Below are 20,382 nucleotides of genomic sequence, written 5' to 3'. Positions count from 1 at the left end.
AGGGTAAACTAACACACCATTTACACACCATTTACATTTATCAATAGAGAGAAGGGCGGAATATTCCAGAGAATCAGGGGTAGAAAAAAGTGCATGATGGATTGCCTGTACAAGGAAAATGAAGAATTGATTTTTTATTCCATTTGACCAGTTCAGTGATGCAGCTCCTCACAATACGACAAACTCTCAGACTGATTACTTTGGGTATGGAGTTATCTAACACAAATCAATGGAGATTTGTGGTCTTGCCTTTTTGTACCCAGGACATGTTCAGATGTGATATTAACATCCATCTTGTGTCATCCAATCAAAAACTGACAGCTAACAAAAGATCACACCTAACATATAAAATGATCTGCATAAGTATTTGCCCCAACCCCAACACACACATGTTTATTTAATTACTCCACATTTTTTAGTATTACACCCTAGAAGTAAAATGGAGTGTAAAATATCCCAGAATACTGAAGTGTGAGGGGAAAAACATAGTCTATTTGTAAATTATTTACAAATAAAAACGTATAAGTAGTTTACTTGATGTGAAACTCTATAAAAATATAGCACATCCATGACCCTGCTTGAGAAGAATGTCAAAATATTAAAAACTGGCTATCAGAAAAACAACCAAGAGGCCAAACGTAACACAACATGATGCTCCAACCACCATGTTTCACTGTAATGTGTCATCCTTTCCTTCATCACACCAGAGATCTTTTCTCAACTTTGACGAGATTCCAACATGTATTCTGGCAATAGTGGTTAAGGTGTTGGGCTAGTGATCGGAAGGTCATGGGTTTGAACCCCAGGTCCACTAAGCTGCCACTGCTGGGCAACTGCAGTAACTCCTTACCGCTCAGTTGTAAGTTACTCTTTATAAGGGTGTCTGCTAAATGCCATAAATGTAAATCTTTTCAGCTTTATGGTTCGTTATAAACTTTAGGGTTTCTTGAACAGGATTAAGTTTAGAACCCTTCAGGTTGCTAGATAGAACTCTACCAGCGGCCCGTGAACATGATTAGGTTAGCTCATGCTAAATTTTATGTTCGACGCTGATAACTTGGTGAACAGCCAAAAGATCCATTGTGTAAATTGGCTGTGCAGCAGAACGTGACCTTGAATACATAACTTTTCAGTTGATCCTTCATGATGTCCACAAAGACACAACACTGGATTTTGTGTTTTTAGAATTTGATATTTGATGCTTTTTTGAAAATTTACTATTAGTTAAATTAGTAATTTCTGCAATTAGAAAAGTACAGTATTAAAATGCTTTAGTATTCATTCATCCATTCATTCATTTTCTACCGCTTATCCGAACTACCTCGGGTCACGGGGAGCCTGTGCCTATCTCAGGCGTCATCGGGCATCGAGGCAGGATACACCCTGGACGGAGTGCCAACCCATCACAGGGCACACACACACACTCAATCACTCACACAATCACACACTACGGACAATTTTCCAGAGATGCCAATCAACCTACCATGCATGTCTTTGGACCGGGGGAGGAAACCGGAGTACCCGGAGGAAACCCCCGAGGCACGGGGAGAACATGCAAACTCCACACACACAAGGCGGAGGCGGGGATCGAACCCCCAACCCTGGAGGTGTGAGGCGAACGTGCTAACCACTAAGCCACCGTGCCCCCTGATTTAGTATTGCATTCAGTATTATGGAATACTAAATGCATTGAAGTAAGTGTGTGTGTGTGTGTGTGTGAGTGTGTGTGTGTGTGTCTGTGTGTGTGTGTGTGTGTGTCTGTGTGTGTTTGTGTGTGTGTGTGTGTGTCTGTGTGTGTGTGTGTGTGTCTGTGTGTGTGTGTGTGTGTGTGTGTGTTAAGTGATACACTCTGACAGAATATCATCCATCCAGGATGTACTCCAGCCTCACGTCCACTGTTCCTAGGCTTTGCATCCACCACAACCCTGACCAGGATAAAATGCTTACTGAAGCTGAAAGAATTGATAAATGAATGAAAATTTAAAGCATCTACTAGATATATAATAAAAACATCTCATGACATGTCTCATAAAAAAATCAGCAAAACTTTAAATTTAATCATTTTCATTTTCTTTTACAGCGAACAAGATTTATATGTTTACTCGTGCGGACGCTCAGACCCTCATTTTTCACACCTTTTTTTAAACAAGAAAAATTCATCTTAATAGGCACTGAGCACTGAATACTTTTACAGATGAAAAGTGATTGTGCTTATGTGTTTTATAGTGTGGCACTTGGTGTCTCAGTGGGGAACTAAAGTAGTGAACTGACAAATAAGTCAGATGACTGGTGTGTGATAAATATCCTACCAGCTCTCCACATTGGGATGAGCGCATTTATCATGATAGCCTTATTTAACTCATAAATCACAAAAACTTGCTCAATTTCAGTGGGGCACTTTGTTGTTTTAAATCAACTGAGCACCCGTACTTACTCTCCTCTGCTTCATTCTGTTTTATCTCTTGGACCAGAAGACAAAAGAATTGATACCGCACCACTGGAGCAGGGAGGGTTAAGGGCCTTCCTCAAGGGCCCAACAGTGGCAGCTTGGCAGTGCTGGGGTTTGAACCCTGATCTTCCGATCAGTAAAACCTCTATAAAATGAATGAACGGGATTAAGTTCAAACCTTAATCAGAACAACAGGATCTGTTGCTACTGTATCTTTAAAAACTACTTTTATTATCCTTGGCTTGATATGTCACTTTACATGTTTTCCTCAAGCGTCAGCTAAATGATATACATGATATACATAAATATACATGTATATGAAAGAGCTTCATGTAAATTTATCTCTGAGTAGTTAAGAAAACACGTCTAAGTTAGAGCTATAGTAATGATACATGATGGATTTGCCTGTATATATCCTACAGCAGTGCTAGTACAGTATGTATTCAGTGTGCACCTGTAAGTGTGTATGAGCGTGTTGCTCCTGCCTGCTTGGCATAAACTAGAAAAATGAGATGTCACGTGCTTGTGTGCAGCTTTACTCCCTAGCCTCTGGCCTCTGCGCCTTTAAAAATCAGACATGCAGTAAACACGCTACACGTAATTAGGGCAAATCACAGAACATGTGATTCGATGAGGGTATATTAATTGTGTCTTCGGCTCTTAGCTGTCTATCAGATTTTTTGTTTATCCAGCATTAACTAAAGAAATGCTAAGCGACTGGTACAATCCCAAATGCATATACAGCGAATTTATCATTGCCGTTTTCACAAACTGGGTCAGACTGATGTACGACGGTAGCAGGTAACCCAGTTCACAGGCTCTGATGTTGCGCATATAGCCTTATGAGATTAAACATGGCCTGTATGAGAAAGAACCTGATGCGGAGCAAAGACAAGTTGGAATCGTCTTTATAATCAAGGTAGCGTAGGTGTGACATGACACGACTTCACACAGGAGGGGAGGTGATGTTTTATAGAGGTATTATTCCGTATGACTAATATCACTGAGATAAAGATGAAATGTTACATCCATTGGAGATATCTTCACACTCCATTGACATTATCCAAAGCGAGAGACGGATTATACGATTAATTTGCTCGTTCCCCTTTAATTTTCTTCCGTTTCTACTGTCTTTTTTGCTTGGCTTAATGACCCTTTTTCATTTCTATTCAGATTTATAATTAATGTCCTTCGATACTATCACTTATCTCTGCCTTTCTCCTCCATAAACTCCCTTGTCATTTGTTGTACGTCTTTTTTCCATCTGTTTGCCTCTTCATCTGTCATATCGGTCCCTCTGTTCAAGCTCCAATGCCCATCTGATGTATTTGTTTCTCTCGGTCTTTTCTTTGTTGACAGGAGCTACATGTGTCTGTGTAGCGCTTTCACTCCCACTGGACCCTCCATCAAAACACACACATCTTCACATGACACACAGCACCAGCTCACCTGGGTGGATGGATAACTTGAATGTGTGTGTGGATGATATATATAATATGTATTGATGTTGTAACAAATCACTTCATGACCTCCTTTTTTAGCTGTAAATTACATTTAATGGAATGAAATGTTAATATCTGCAGTTTGTTTCGTAGACACACTTCCCTTCCTTTTATTTGCCGTCATGTTCAGGGATCTTTCTGAAATCTGATCAGATGTTATTAGATTTCTGTCGTTATCCAGATTCTGGAAAGACATCCGTGTTTTGAAGCACCGTCAACTTTCTCACTCAGTCACGTTAAAAAGCAGGTAAAAAACTTCCAGAAAGTTCCATAGTGTGTCTGGTTCAGGAGTATAAGGTTATGTTGTTAGTTACAGTCAGGTCCATAAATATTGGGACATCGACACAATTCTAACATTTTTGGCTCTATACACCACCACAATGGATTTGAAATGAAACGAACAAGTTGTGCTTTAACCGCAGACTGTCAGCTTTAATTTGAGGGCATCTACATCCAAATCAGGTGAACGGTGTAGGAATTACAACAGTTTGCATATGTGCCTCCCACTTGTTAACGGACCAAAAGTAATGGTCCAATTGGCTTCTACGCTGTTCCATGGCCAGGTGTGTGTTATTCCCTCATTATACCAATTACAATGAGCAGATAAAAGGTCCAGAGTTCATTTCAAGTGTGCTATTTGCATTTGGAATTTGTTGCTGTCAACTCTCCAAGATGAGATCCAAAGAGCTGTCACTAACAGTGAAGCAAGCCATCATTAGGCTGAAAAAACAAAACAAACCCATCAGAGAGATAGCAAAAACATTAGGCGTGCCCAAAACAACTGTTTGGAACATTATTAAAGAGAAGGAACGCACCGGTGAGCTCAGCAACCCCAAAAGACCCGGAAGACCACGGAAAACAACTGTGGTGGATGACCGAAGAATTCTTTCCCTGGTGAAGAAAACACCCTTCACAACAGTTGGCCAGATCAAGAACACTCTCCAGGAGGTAGGTGTATGTGTGTCAAAGTCAACAATCAAGAGAAGACTTCACCAGCGTGAATACAGAGGGTTCACCACAAGATGTAAACCATTGGTGAGGAAGCCCAGATTAGAGTTTGCCAAACAACATCTAAAAAAGCCTCCACAGTTCTGGAACAACATCCTATGGACAGATGAGACCAAGATCAACTTGTACCAGAGTGATGGGAAGAGAAGAGTATGGAGAAGGAAAGGAACTGCTCATGATCCTAAGCATACCACATCATCAGTGGTAGTGTCATGGCGTGGGCATGTATGGCTGCCAATGGAACTTTTTCTCTTGTATTTATTGATGATGTGACTGCTGACAAAAGCAGCAGAATGAATTCTGAAGTGTTTCGGCAATATTATTTGCTCATATTAAGCCAAATGCTTCAGAACTCATTGGACGGCGCTTCACAGTGCAGATGGACAATGACCCAAAGCATACTGCAAAAGCAACCAAAGAGTTTTTAAGGGAAAAAAGTGGAATGTTATGCAATGGCCAAGTCAATCACCTGACCTGAATCAGATTGAGCATGCATTTCACATCCTGAAGACAAAACTGAAGGGAAAATGCCCCAAGAACAAGCAGGAACTGAAGACAGTTGCAGTAGAGGCCTGGCAGAGCATCACCAGGGATGAAACACAGCGTCTGGTGATGTCTATGCATTCCAGACTTCAGGCTGTAATTGACTGTAAAGGATTTGCAACCAAGTATTAAAAAAGTGAAAGTTTGATTTATGATTATTATTCTGTCCCATTACTTTTGGTCCGTTAACAAGTGGGAGGCACATATGCAAACTGTTGTAATTCCTACACCGTTCATCTGATTAGGATGTAAATGCCCTCAAATTAAAGCTGACAGTCTGCAGTTAAAGCACAACTTGTTCGTTTCATTTCAAATCCATTGTGGCGGTGTATAGAGCCAAAAATGTTAGAATTGTGTTAGATGTGTGTAAAAAAAATGTTAGATGTCCCAATATTTATGGACCTGACTGTATGTTCTTATGGCCTTATTCAGGTGAAGCACGCTTCAAAAAGACTTTAAGATTGATGACACCTTAAGCAAACGTTTGTGGAGCGTAAAAGTTGTTACTTCCCCAAGATCCCTGGACTACCCAAGCTTCTAGTATGCGATTTTAGCAATCAACATTTTCTTTATATTTTTAATAATAAAGTAAACGTTATGGTCACGTTTGTGTGAACTAGTCTGGAATTTCAACGGATCCAAAAGCTGCATTGAATTAAATTTGTTACACAAAGTGTGCAATAAAAAACTATAAACAATAATATCGATAACCAATAATGAGAATTTAAAAAATACAACAAATGTCAACAAACCTATGATAGATGAATTCTACTGACAACATTTAAGTGCATTTACATTTTCACACGGTCAAAGTTGCATATATCTGCAGTTGTCCCTTTGCTACTGTACGGCTAATGTCTATCTACTATCTAATGTTTTATCTACTTTTATGACTCAGCTGGTCAAAATATAATTTCACTGCATGTCAGATATATATATATATATATATATATATATATATGTATATATATATTTTTTTTTGTATTACATATACACCGATGTGTCATGTGTCCATGAAGGAGTTGGTGTGAATGATTTTGTGATTGTCTGCATGTGTGTTTGGTTGTGTGGCATATGGTATACACCAGGGAGATTATTCTCTTCAGGGAGTAATGAAGGAGTTTCTTGCACCGCCTAGTTCTGCCATCTTGTCATGTCTGTCTCTCTGTCTGCTATAAGAATTGATTTAATAGTGTAGATAAATGCTTTAAAGTTTAAAACCATTTTTTTTTTCAGTATAAGGAGTAGGAAGTGTGGGACTATATTGGCAAGTCCTTGACATCTATGTCACACTCTAAGAGACTTCCTCTGTCTCCATTTACATTTCTGGCATTTAGCAGACAGCCTTATCCAGTGGGACTTACTATTTTATTTTTATTTAAACAACTGAGCAATTGAGGGTTAAGGGCCATGCTCAGGGGCCCAGTAGTGGCACCCTGGTGGACCTGGGATTCAAACTCAGGACCTTCCAATCAGTACACCAACACCGTATCCACTAGGCTAGCACATCCCCTGCTAGATCATCAGACAGAGAATGTGTGAGGTTCTAAACCCTCTAAGAATCCAGGAATGTACTGTATGATGTCCATCATGTACTGTAGGTGGTCATCTTTTTTGCAAGATCTTGTCTTTAACACTGAGAAGAAAGATGATTCTGAACTAATTGATCACAGGTCAGTTTTTCTTCCTGTTTCACGGTCGATGGAATGATGTCTTTCATCCATATCCTTTAAAATAGATTCCACAGCCATTGGAGTAACATATTAAAACTCTTGTACAGCTTATAGAGTCTAGCACTTGAACCTGGGGCTGATGCTGGTCGAGTGTTCGTCACTACCCGATTTCTCTCTGTAAACTAATATCATCTTCCCTCACACATGAGGATAATATTAGAACATAAGCTGTAGTAAAAATAGCTTAAAATATGCTTCATAGTGTTATATTTTTATAATAATCTCATAATGAAAAATATTTCATATATTTTATAAAATTCTCATTATTTTCTATGAGCTATAGACATAATTCAGGGATGTTAGCTTGGGGAAAATACGACATAGAGGATTATCTCAACTTTTAATTCATCAATGATCACTAATATTTAAATGATTTCTTCTAGACAATATCAAAAAAGGGGGGGGAGGTCAGTTAACTATAATGTATAGCACATCCAGGATCCTGTACCAGAATTAGTTAAATATTCATTTTCCACCCACATTTAAATACATTGGTGATGATCACACAAGCCAAGTACAAGCGTACCTAATACCTAATACCTAATACCTCTCTCTCTCTCTCTCTCTCTCTCTCTCTCTCTCTGTTGAGCTATATGTGCCAATCCTTAGCTCCCAGTGCTGAGTTCTTCTTCTTCCCGGACCTACCTGCTCCACCCTGATGCACCACCCCTGGTTGGAGTCTCGTCACATGGTGGTGCACTTTGCTGGATGTCGATCCAAATGGACAGCCCTTGACCTATGGGAATGCTGTGGGTAGAAACATTTGGCTTTGTGTTCGGGTCTTCATCAGGGAACATTCGAAGTCTTCGGCAGAGAGGAATTAGTGTTAAGTCTGTAATGAACTCGGAAATGAAACTGACCTGTTAGTTCCTCAGGAGCTCTTAGTTACACAATCCCACTCGATTACAAACTTTTGTAGAAAGGAGATTATTTACTTTGACATTATTTCCTGTTCAATGTCACCCAAATGAGGATGAGGTTCATTTCTGAGTCTGCTTCCTCTCAAGGTTTCTTCCTCATAACATCTCAGGGAGTTTTTCCTCACCACCGTCACCTAAGGCTTGTTCATTAGGGATAAATGTTAGATAAATTGTAAATTCATTTTAAACTTCTGTAAAGCTGCTTTGAGAAAATGTCCATCAATAAACTGAATTGAAATGAAAGTACATTTCATTCTTAATTCATTGCCATCCTTTATAGTTTTTTTTTTTTTACTTTTCACTTCACTAAATAGAAGAGAAGCTGTTCCAAGGATTAAAGGTTAAATCCTCAGACGCCGTTTGTGTCTAAGGAGTGGAAGTATGTGGATTTCGGTTGTCAGCCGTTTCATTCCATCTTTACCATCCTGTCGTTTTTTTCTGATATTTAATCAGCGCTGCATGTCTTGCAGTTTTCTTCACTCTTTTGTTGTTAGAGGTTTAAAAAAAGGTCCTTTCACTGCTTCCAGAGCAACAGCATTTCAGAGAAATTGCATTCAAGGTTGGAAAGGCATTGTACCCGGATCAGATAACAAAGAAATACAGAAAGGGAAATAAATCACTCAGTGCCGCCTTTTACACTTTTTGTAATTTAAGAGGAAGAAATGGTACTGACCCTGACTTCACTAAACTACTCATTTACCATGATGATTTGAACAAAAATATCTGGGCTCTCTCAGTATTAAACACACACACACATACACAATATTAAATACTCTAAGACCACGTTCACACTGCAGGTAAAAGTGGCCCAAATCTGATTTTTTTGGGGTCAAGTGACCAGGTCAGACTTCTTCAGGAGTAGTGTGAACACTCAAATCTAGCCCAGATCTGATTTTTTCAAATCAGATTCAGACCACTTCCATATGTGGTCCTGAATCAGACCCAAATCTGATTTTTTCCAATGTGGCCGCAGTGTGAACAACCAAGGCGTATTTGAAGCGACTTTTACGTCAATCTACATCGACATTCGTCACAATTACGCGCCGGCGAGTTCGCACACAAACGTGACTACACCTACAAAATGGATCAAATAATCAAAAGTTGCCCTCGACATCCGAAAATTTTCAAAACACTGCGTCTCTGTGCTGCCATTACACAAACATTTAGAAAGAAAAGCGAAAATGTTTACTTCCTCCATAACCTCGCCAACTTCAGCGCAACGGCGTGCTGCGTGTGACGTCATTGTTATTGTTCGTTTGCGCATGCGGGTCAGTTCGAAACAGCAAACAGTTCACACTTGTATCTGATATAGGCCACATTTTAAAAGGTGAACAGCCAAACAAAAAAAATCAGATCTGAGCAAAATATCCGAATTGAGCATTAAGACTTGCAGTGTGAATGCGGCTTTAGTCCCTACCAAGTCCTCAGTTATCAAGCTGAATACAGACAGTTTTTTTTATTTTTTTTAATTAGAGAATTGACACAAGGAATTTTCTGTACGTCCTAAAAATAAAAAAATTAAAAATGTAAAAAAAAAAAAATCTTATTCTGCTTATAATAATCGTGAATTGAATGTTATCGATGGCACACAACAAATATTTTTGATATGTACTTTTATTATACACAAAATGTTTGGATAACTTTGCTCAAATACACATATACTGTATTAATGGCATTGATTAAAAAAAAACAAGGAATCTTGAATATAAAAAAAATAAATAAACATAAATCCATAGAACAATAAGACGATTATTAGATTAAGTAATGCAGCTGTATAAAGACTCAGGCAGTGTACAAGATATAAGACTCTGATTGCCGAGTCGATTTTTAATACTTTATTAGAGCTATTAGAGCCTCCCTGGCGTCCGGCGGACAGTCGGCTTCGTGTGGCCACTTGACCTTCTGTCTTTATAACACAGAATCGGTGAGGACACTGGGGAGTTCTGGCAGAGAGCCATTTCTCTTTGATTAAAAAACAATTACACATCTTGAAGCTGTAAATGCCAACAACAGCTTTAATTATTATACTCGTCCTCACTTCAAATCATACTTTGTGGAAGATGAGGACAGGCATGAAAAACAACATGAGGTCAGGTATTAGACAGACATCCTGTTTACTTCCTGCTTCAGGTTAGCTAAGTTAACTAACGCCCCAATTCCCTTCCTTCCGATTTCTGTTCTCTGAACACATTCTTATTCTGTTCTTATTAACCATACAGAATATTCTCATCAGCTGGTATGTATCCTGTAACCCCAATATTCACTAGATTTTCCCACTAGCTTCTCCATATTTAGAGGTTTAACCATAACCTCTTTTAGCTGACAAAAAAATACGATTCTGTTTTGTTTATGATATCTGCCTGTGCTTTGATCCTGACCATGAATCAGGAAGACAGTTTTTGGGAGAACATTAATAAAGTGACTCTGTGAACTGTCTTAATGACTCTGGCTGCCATTTGTTACAGGAGCCGACAAGAATGAAGAATGAACAACTACATTTACGACTATTAAATGGGGGCCAGAGGACAAAAAAACAACAACATGAAGCTTGGGGGGTTTGAATGTATCGTTACGTTTGTGCATATAAATTCAGAATAAAGCAATACTTCAAATCTCTAACAGTGTTGAATGTTGAGACTGAATTTTTGGGAATATTTGCAAGCTTTGAACTTAAAAACCTCACACTCAAAAATTCTGTTTTACCCTCTGAGGACATAAAAGATTTACTCCAGACAGATTTAATAATATATTGTCTATGACTCATCACATTCTTCTTTAATGCTGTCTGTAGAGCAGAGGCGAGCGAAGACGCAGATATTTCAACTAATGATCTTACGGTCTGTCCATCATTCTAAACTGCTATAATGTGTCTGTCTTTATTATTGCACCTAAAGAAGGCAAAGACACTTAGGCTTAATTCTGAGGCTTTTAAAAGCACAGTCTGTATTCACAAGAAATGACACAAATCATCACTATATATACACATCATGATCATTTGTTCATAAAAGAGGTCAGAAGGGATTTCTTTGAGATTAGAGGAAGGCTACTACAAACCGTAAGGTGGACGGACTACATCAGCGAAGATCACAATGAGTTTCTCTCATATAAGCCACCAAACCAAATGGAAAGCGACATTGGCCCAACAGGTGAATCGGCCAAAACCTGACAGCTGATTCTTAAATAAAAGTCAGTTGAATCTTAATTTTTACTGCAACATGCAAAAGGTAGGCTCAGGATTTGGCAAGACTCCATTGATCCAACCTGGCTTGTGTTAACATTTCAGGCTGGTGGTGTTCATTCATGTTTCATTCATTCACTCATCTTCTACCGCTTATCCGAACTACCTCGGGTCACGGGGAGCCTGTGCCTATCTCAGGCGTCATCGGGCATCAAGGCAGCCTGGACACCCTGGACGGAGTGCCAACCCATCACAGGGCACACACACACACTCTCATTCACTCACGCAATCACACACTACGGACAATTTTCCAGAGATGCCAATCAACCTACCATGCATGTCTTTGGACCGGGGGAGGAAACCGGAGTACCTGGAGGAAACCCCCGAGGCACGGGGAGAACATGCAAACTCCACACACACAAGGTGGAGGCGGGAATCAAACCCCCAACCCTGGAGGTGTGAGGCGAACGTGCTAACCACTAAGCTACCGTGCCCCGGTGTTCATTCAATGTTTTTTTTAATGTGAAAAAGATATTCTCAGCATGACAAAGCAGCAGAACTTATGCGGTGCAATCAGTTCAACATGGACCTGAATCTCAAGGACTGTTTTCAAAAAGTTGTGGAATCCATGCTAGGAAGAATGGAGGTTAAAAGCAACGAGGGTCCTTACCCAGTATTAGTATGTTCTTAATAAATTGGATTATCCATAGATAAACTATATAGTAGTTGACACACACACACACACACAGCCAAACAAAAGCACTCTGCATATACATATAGCAGCCTCTGGCTCTTGTGTGATACCCAGAGACACAGCTGTGCTTGAATATGAATCATTATAAACATCCTTCGTTCGCTGGAGATATTAAGTCTTCGGGGGAACAGGGGCCAATTTATGCATGAGAGCATGCACTCAGGTTCTGTCGTCTGATTAGCTGTGCTGCAATAGTTCAGTGGAAAATAAAACAGAAAAGCATTTGCATAAGGAAGTAGAGAGAGATTAACTTCCAGGATCTGCCAACACAACCCAAGATGTTAAACCGGCAGGGAAAATCATCCAAGAAGTGAAATTGAAGATGTGTGCAATAAGTGGGAAAGCCAGACTGGAAGGTCTTCGTTTGTTGTGTCTCATTTAGATTAGAATAGATGAGATTAAATTGGATTAGATTGGATTAGATTAGATTAATCTAAATTGGATTAGATTAGATTAGATTAGATTAGATTGGATTAGATTAGATCAGATTCGACTGATTGGTCAAAAGGTGCTTAATTTTCCCTATCATCATCTATGGTAATTCAAAATACAGCTTTATATTTATATTTTAGTACCTTATAGTTTCTATGGTAACGACTCACTCACATTGACTCATATGGGCGATTCTGCATAATAATAAATAAACAGATTTATAAAATGTGCGTATTTGTTGTATTGATGTGGTTTTCAGTAAAGAGATGTTTATTCAAGGTTTTTGAACTTTAGCCTCTGGTGTAACTTCAAGAGGAACAAACGCAAGATGCTGGAGAAAGAAATAAGGTTTATAGCTGCTCTAATGCAAGGGATAACAGGAACTAACTTGTTTCATGAAGATTTACCAACACTACATATAACTAGAACTCTAAACTTAACAAAATGGTATTGTTCTACACTACATGTTGCTGTGCATTACGAGATTTAACGAGTGAACCTAAATATATTGTCCATTATGCTTTTTGGACCCAACTGAATAGAACATACATGAATAGAGCACTGTATTGGAAAATTAAGCTGACTCTTCTTTGTTATTCGGTATCTACAGCATGTGTAGTTTGTTTTCCTTAATATCAAGAACAAAGAATCAAAAAGCATGTGTCACACACATTCCATCATTCTTACATTTTCAAGGTCAAATCAAATTACGATTACATACATAATATATTTATTCTAATGCTGCCACCTCAGGTATGGATCAGCTCACAGCAAAATTCTAATCCAAATACTTTTCTTCTATCCATTTTTAATATCCTGTAACCCTTTTTTCAAATCTATATTTTAAATAGTTGTATGTGTTTTCTTTTTCTATTTCACACACATCCAGGATGCAAGCTTCTACGTCTGTCCATACGGTGTGTACTATTACGTCTTCTACTTCTACTTTCTGCTCTTCCCGTTTGAGGTAGCTACAGCGAATCATCTGTTTCCACCTAACTCTATCCTCGGCATCATCTATTCTCGCACCAATTATCTTCATATACTCTTCTACCACATCCATGTATCTCCTCTTTGGCCTTCCTCTTGACCTCTTACCTGGCAGCTCCATCTCTAACATCCTTCTACCAATATAACCATCTCACTCCTCTGTACATGTCCAAACCATCTCAATCTATCCTCTCTGACCTTGTCCCCAAAACAGCCAACCTGAGCTGTCCCTCTGATGTGCTCGTTCCTAGTCCCGTCCATCCTCGTCACAAACAATAGCAAACAATGTGTGCTATTACTATGTCCTGAATATTGACTTTTAGCTAGCTATTAATCTTGCAGGTCAACATATGATAGCTATCTCTAATTCGATCTAATTCTTACTTGTATTTATATAACCATCAAGTTTGCAGTCAGCTATATTAATACCTGTAGTATCCTTTTTTTCATGCTTCTGATGGTGATTAAGTTGGAACGTGTAAAATATTCTCTATGTGATGTAACAGAAACAAAAGCAAATGCAACACCATTTCACTGGAGAAATCAAAGGGAATTAGATATGAGATATGCGAAATACAAAATGAAATATACGCAATTGCCCCACTTAAAGGATCTGTTACATCTTTGATCTGCTCACATTTCGAAGATGTTTGCAAAGATGTTGATTTCCTTTCTCCTGGGATGGAAATGTGTTTGGTTCTTTTTTACATTAAAACAACTCTCTTGTTTCTATAAATGTAAATATCGAAACAACTTCTGTGTAATAAACTAAACCAACAAACTGAAGTACTACAGTATATGACAATTTTTGCAAAGCATATGGAGTAGAAGCCGGTTTCCTCCCCCGGTCCAAAGACATGCATGGTAGGTTGATTGGCATCTCTGGAAAATTGTCCGTAGTGTGTGAGTGTGTGAGTGAATGAGAGTGTGTGTGTGTGTGCCCTGCGATGGGTTGGCACTCCATCCAGGGTGTATCCTGCCTTGATGCCCGATGACGCCTGAGATAGGCACAGGCTCCCCATGACCCGAGGTAGTTCGGATAAGCGGTAGAAGATGAATGAATGGAGTAGAAGTATGCCATTTTTCCCCACATTCATTTGTATTTATCTTTGTGTAGTATTTCCATTGAGTTGTGTTACTGTTACTGTTTCTGGATTATAGTTAGGTTGTAAAACTGTTGCAGTTGTATGACACTGATTTTGATTTTATGTGAACAATAAAATGGTGTTTCGCATATTCAGTAAGGCAAACAATTTAAACACGGTCCCTTAATGGGGCAATGTGTTTAAGGCAGTTTGTCATATTGACAGAGTTTGGGGGGAAGTCGTGGCCTAATGGTTAGAGAGTTTGACTCCTAACACTAAGGTTGTGGGTTCGAGTCTCGGGCCGGCAATACCATGACTGAGGTGCCCTTGAGCAAGGCACCGACCCCCCCAACTACAACCCCACTCCCCTAGATGGGTTAAATGCAGAGAACGAATTCTCAGTATGGGTCACGTCACGTCACATATCAACTCAGACAACAAGCTCCAGTTCCCACCAACATGCACCATGGCCTACAAACTTCAGACATGGCACTGGACTTCACTTACCTGAACACAAAGACACTGCAACAATCTCAATTACTGCACGCTTGTTCATACGCACTTGTTGCCTCACACACCCACACACACCACACATCCTGTCCTTCATGTCCTATTTGCTGTTCACTTGACCGTAGCCTGTTTTTTTCCATAAAGTGTTTTTTTGTTGTTTTGGATGGATTTAATTAAAGCTCCTCCAGCGATTGCGTCTGTCTCGGCTTCTATTTCGTGACACAGTTTAACAGGTCTATAAATAATGAGATAAATTCTGGATTACTGGGAACAAGCTACTGTAAGATAGGTGAGATATTTGGAAACAGCAAACGGCACAGACTTTAGCAGAATTGAACAGAGTCAGTGATAGAGTGAGCTAAAAGTATCAGGAAGTATCTCAAAAACACTTGAAGTATTACAGGCTTAGTGGAAAAATCCAGTTTTAGGGCTGGACTGGTGGCAGCAGTGGGCATGGGGGGGCGTAGAGCACACAAATTTTGGGTCTTGCACACACAATCAAAGTTGGATTGTTTTTATTTTAGCCAAAGGGAAAAATTTTCAGAAAATCCCGGGATTTTCTTATTTCGGATACAGCCTACAGCCAGTGGACAAAGCTCTATCTGCAGCAGCCCCACACGAAGCCCAGCCCATGCAACACAGAATCGTTTTTCACCACTTTCCTTACGATACTTTCATTTCGACATGCTTCCAGGCTCTAACATTTAACCTTTACAACATTTGGCAGACACCCTTATCTAGAGTGAGTTACATTTGTGTCCCATTTTACATAACTGAACAACTGATGGTTACGGTCCTTGCTCAGGATCCCAGCAGTGGCAATTTGGTGGACCTATGAGTCATACTCATAACCATCTAATTATTAGCCCAACACCTTAATCACTAGGCTACCACATCCCACATCCAGGCTATAGCTCCATAATGACTTTTATTTTAAAGTTTAATTGGTGATTGCAGTGCAGCAGCTAGCAGATGCTCTTAATTTGATCGACATTAATTTTATTGTATTTATTTGACTGTCATTACAACTTAATGTATTGTGAAATGCATTGTTTTTAAGCCAATAAAGATGTTCACGGCATGTGGAACAAGCTTTAATACAGTGTAGATGCTAATGAATTTTAGATTGTAATAAAGCAGTGTCACATCAAGTGAGGGCACGGTTTCGCTGAATATCGGCACAGCTGTGATGTGGCTGCAGGCCGAGTGCCTTAGCTAATCGTGGCCTTGACGATATACAAACAACACATTAATAGTGCGAGTGACAAATTGGACATAATATGGTTAAATGTTCACTGATGGTTAAATCAGTAATGTACTGTAGCATACTGCTAGTTAAATGTAATATTGCCATTAAGAGTTCCTCCCTGATTTGTGTGTGTTTGACTCTCAGAACTTATCATTAGTATGTCTGCTGTTAATGGAATCAGTATTTACTCTCCACTTCTTTACAACAACACAGGATCTCTGATTATCAACTTTTTCAATTTAGTATGGATTTGTACACATTATCTTTTTTACACCAATAATCTCTTCATCGGATCCTTAGTCTCCATTTTGAAAGTCTGCTGCTTCTCCATCAACGAGCTTTAGATTAATAGGGACATCAAAACCCAGCTGAATAGGAAGAAGAGAGCCTTCATCATAGAGGGACAATGAAGATGCCAAGAGGTGAATACAGGAGCTGAGGAAGGCAAAAGACTGCAACAAGAGCAGGATTGAATTGAAGCTGCAACTGAAAAAAAAAAAAACAATAGAGATGTGGGGTAGAATGAGTAGCATTACTAGCATGAAAAGCATGATAGCTCGAGAGCCTGGTTCTGCGGCGCTTTGGGCCCTGTCAGGGATCAGCGCGGATCTGTCAGGGATCAGCGCTGACTTTTGGTCACGTGGTATTGTTTGTTTGTTTTTGCCGCGTGTCTGCCCCGCCTTCGTCTGCTCCTCCATGTCTCCACACCTGGTCCCCATTGTGTGATTGACTTGTCTGTGTATATATGTGAGCCGCGTCGCCGATGGCAGCGCGGATTCATTAGTTACGTTAGTTCCCCTTGTAGTGTGGATATGTTTGTTTGTCTTCCTTATGTATTAAACCCCTTTAATTTGAAGCTATCCTGCGTATGGGTCTGTCTCCTTCCTTCCGTATCCGGGGGCATGACAGGCCCATGGTACAGGACTGAATACACTACAATTCAGGGAAAGCGTATATGCAATATTTTATTTCTTTTTACATGTTACACCATTACATGTTTTGATACAGAGCTTTCTGTCCTGAAAACTTTACCTCTGACTCATACAAAGCCCTAACACTGTTTACTCCTTCCAGAAATGCTTGGGTGAGGTTCTTCTTTTAGAAAACGTCACCATATCAAATAGTTTAATCCACATATTATGTGGAGCGTCCAGCACATCTATAGAAATAACAGTGTATTAGAATGAGTGGATTTATATAAAACATCCAGCAGCTGAAAATGGGCTGCTGTTATAGAACATGATTCAATGCCATTTGACCAATCAGAATCCAAGAATCCATCAGTGGTTTGCTATAAGAATATAAATAGATCACCTGTTATCATGTGGAAAAGATGGCTTCTCACTTTAAATAGAGCTCAAAGGGAGAAAAGCTACATTTCGATGAAATATGTGACTTTTGTCTATATTTACTGAAACTAAAATGCTAATACAAGCTCAAATCAAGTTAATTACTTCATTATTAAGTAATTCATGCATATCCAGAGGTGGAGAAGCTGATTATACTGTACCATCTTCCAACTTCTTTAATGATTAGGCTTTAAATCCTGTTCGCTCACCCTCTATCTCACCCCACAGCCACTCCCATAAACACACTTCAGTTTACTAGCATGACTTCACTGCTTTATTTAAATTCATTAAGTCCTTTGCATTTATCCATCAGATTACAGTAAAGTCCCTCAGTGTTTGGCTGTCAGGTAAAGCACGTTCACTGTTAATATGCATGACAGGCAATTACTGTGAAATGGCTTTCACACAGGCTGTTTCCCATGGTGCTCTCTGTCTGAAGCGCTCTATCACCACAACAATTATGACTGGAGCAAGCTGCAGCTGATTCGCTGCTCTTTTAAATATCCACTTTATGTTTATCTTTATCTCATCTAATCTCATCCTATCTTATCTTTATCTCATCTCATTTTATCTTATCTTATCTTATCTTTATCTCATCTCATCTTATCTTATCTTATCTTATCTCATCGCATCTCATCTTATCTCATCTCATCTTATCTCAACTTATCTCATCTCATCGCATCTCATCTTATCTCATCTTATCTCAACTTATCTTATCTCATCTTATCTTATCTTACCTCATCTTATCTTATCTCATCTCATCTTATCTTATCTTTATCTTATCTCATCTTATCTCAACTTATCTTATCTTATCTCATCTTATCTTATCTCATCTCATCTTATCTCATCCTATCTTATCTTATCTCATCTCATCTCATCTCATCTCATCTTATCTTATCTCATCTTACCTTATCTTATCTTATCTTATCTTATCTTATCTTATCTTATCTCATTTAATCTCATCTTACCTAAGAGCATTCTGAGTTATAAACACTCCTGGTTAGATTTAACAGCCAATATAGTAAAAATAAAACAAAATCCTGAGTAGAATTAAGGAGAATAAATTAAGATGGATGCTACCTTATAAAAAAAACACAACTAAAAATTAAAAGTTATCTCTTTGAACAATAGGAAACATCTGTGTTTATATAAAATGTTGAAGAGATCTATAGGTTGTGTGAAAAGCACTTTTACACGGTCACATGACATAAAAGCATGTGCACACACTGAAATACACAAGTGAGAGATAACATTTGTTTATTCATTTTTTTTAATACCTCTTTCCTGAATAATGCCTTGTTGTGCTGTTGGCTTTAAGTGAAAGTGAGGCCATAGCGTGTGCCTACTGTAGGAATGAAAAAAAAATCATAAGCACTAAATAAGGAACAAAACACAACAGGATGTAAAGTTATAGAACAATCATCCATGATGAGGTGATGTCACACAGCCTGAGGTGATGTGAATTATGTTCTTATAACCAGTGTTTTATTCCTGTTTTATATCAACAGTATAATACAATTTTTCACTTATTAATATATATTAATATATATTCTATATTCACATACTGTACCATTTGCTGTTATTAGTAAAGTTATTGCAGATATGAACCGTCATTGTATCACTAACTCCACTATTATCCTGCTTTTCAGGTCAATAAGACGAACAAAGAGCTGAATGTCATGTTACTAAGCAACTGGAAACTGCAAAGACTTCCTGAAGACGTTACCATGGCTGCAAAATATTACAAAGCACTGACACTGGAGACTCCTTCAATAAATGTTAACTAAATGTTTCCTTACAGAAAGCTTCACCATAACAACAGTTATGTATCTGTCTTTGTTAAATAACAAGATCTAATGTATTATTATTAATGGTGCTTGCAAAGCAACATTCTTGTTATTGTGCCGGACAAAACGTAACTTCGGCACGTAACTTGTCCCGCAGCTTTTGTCCTAGACCCATGAATGAGGTGTCAAATCGACCGACTTTTATAAGCGATCCAACAAACGATGTTTGCACAGCGGACGAAAAAGCGGGCAAAAAAAAAAAATCCCATAGAATTGAATGGGAAATTCCGTGAAAATCAAAAATTAGCACAACATGGACATGTGACATATCAAAACAATCAGCACGATGAGGGGAACTTGCTACGTGCAAGCACCATTCACATTTTCTTCAGGAAATGTGCATTCTAGTTATTATTATTATTATTATTATTATTATTATTATTGTTATTATTATTATTATTATTATTATTATTATTATTATTCATTCATTCATTCATCTTCTACCGCTTATCCGAACTACCTCGGGTCACGGGGAGCCTGTGCCTATCTCAGGCGTCATTGGGCATCAAGGCAGGATACACCCTGGATGGAGTGCCAACCCATCGCAGGGCACACACACACACTCTCATTCACTCACGCAATCACACACTAGGGACAATTTTCCAGAGATGCCAATCAACCTACCATGCATGTCTTTGGACCGGGGGAGGAAACCGGAGTACCCGGAGGAAACCCCCGAGGCACGGGGAGAACATGCAAACTCCACACACACAAGGTGGAGGCGGGAATCGAACCCCGACCCTGGAGGTGTGAGGCAAACGTGCTAACCACTAAGCCACCGTGCCCCCTATTATTATTATTATTATTATTATTATTATTATTATTATTATTAT

This window comes from Tachysurus vachellii, chromosome 3 (genome assembly GCF_030014155.1).
Source record: "Tachysurus vachellii isolate PV-2020 chromosome 3, HZAU_Pvac_v1, whole genome shotgun sequence".
NCBI classification, from domain to species: Eukaryota; Metazoa; Chordata; class Actinopteri; order Siluriformes; family Bagridae; genus Tachysurus; species Tachysurus vachellii.
Note: the sequence above shows the minus strand (reverse complement) of the source record.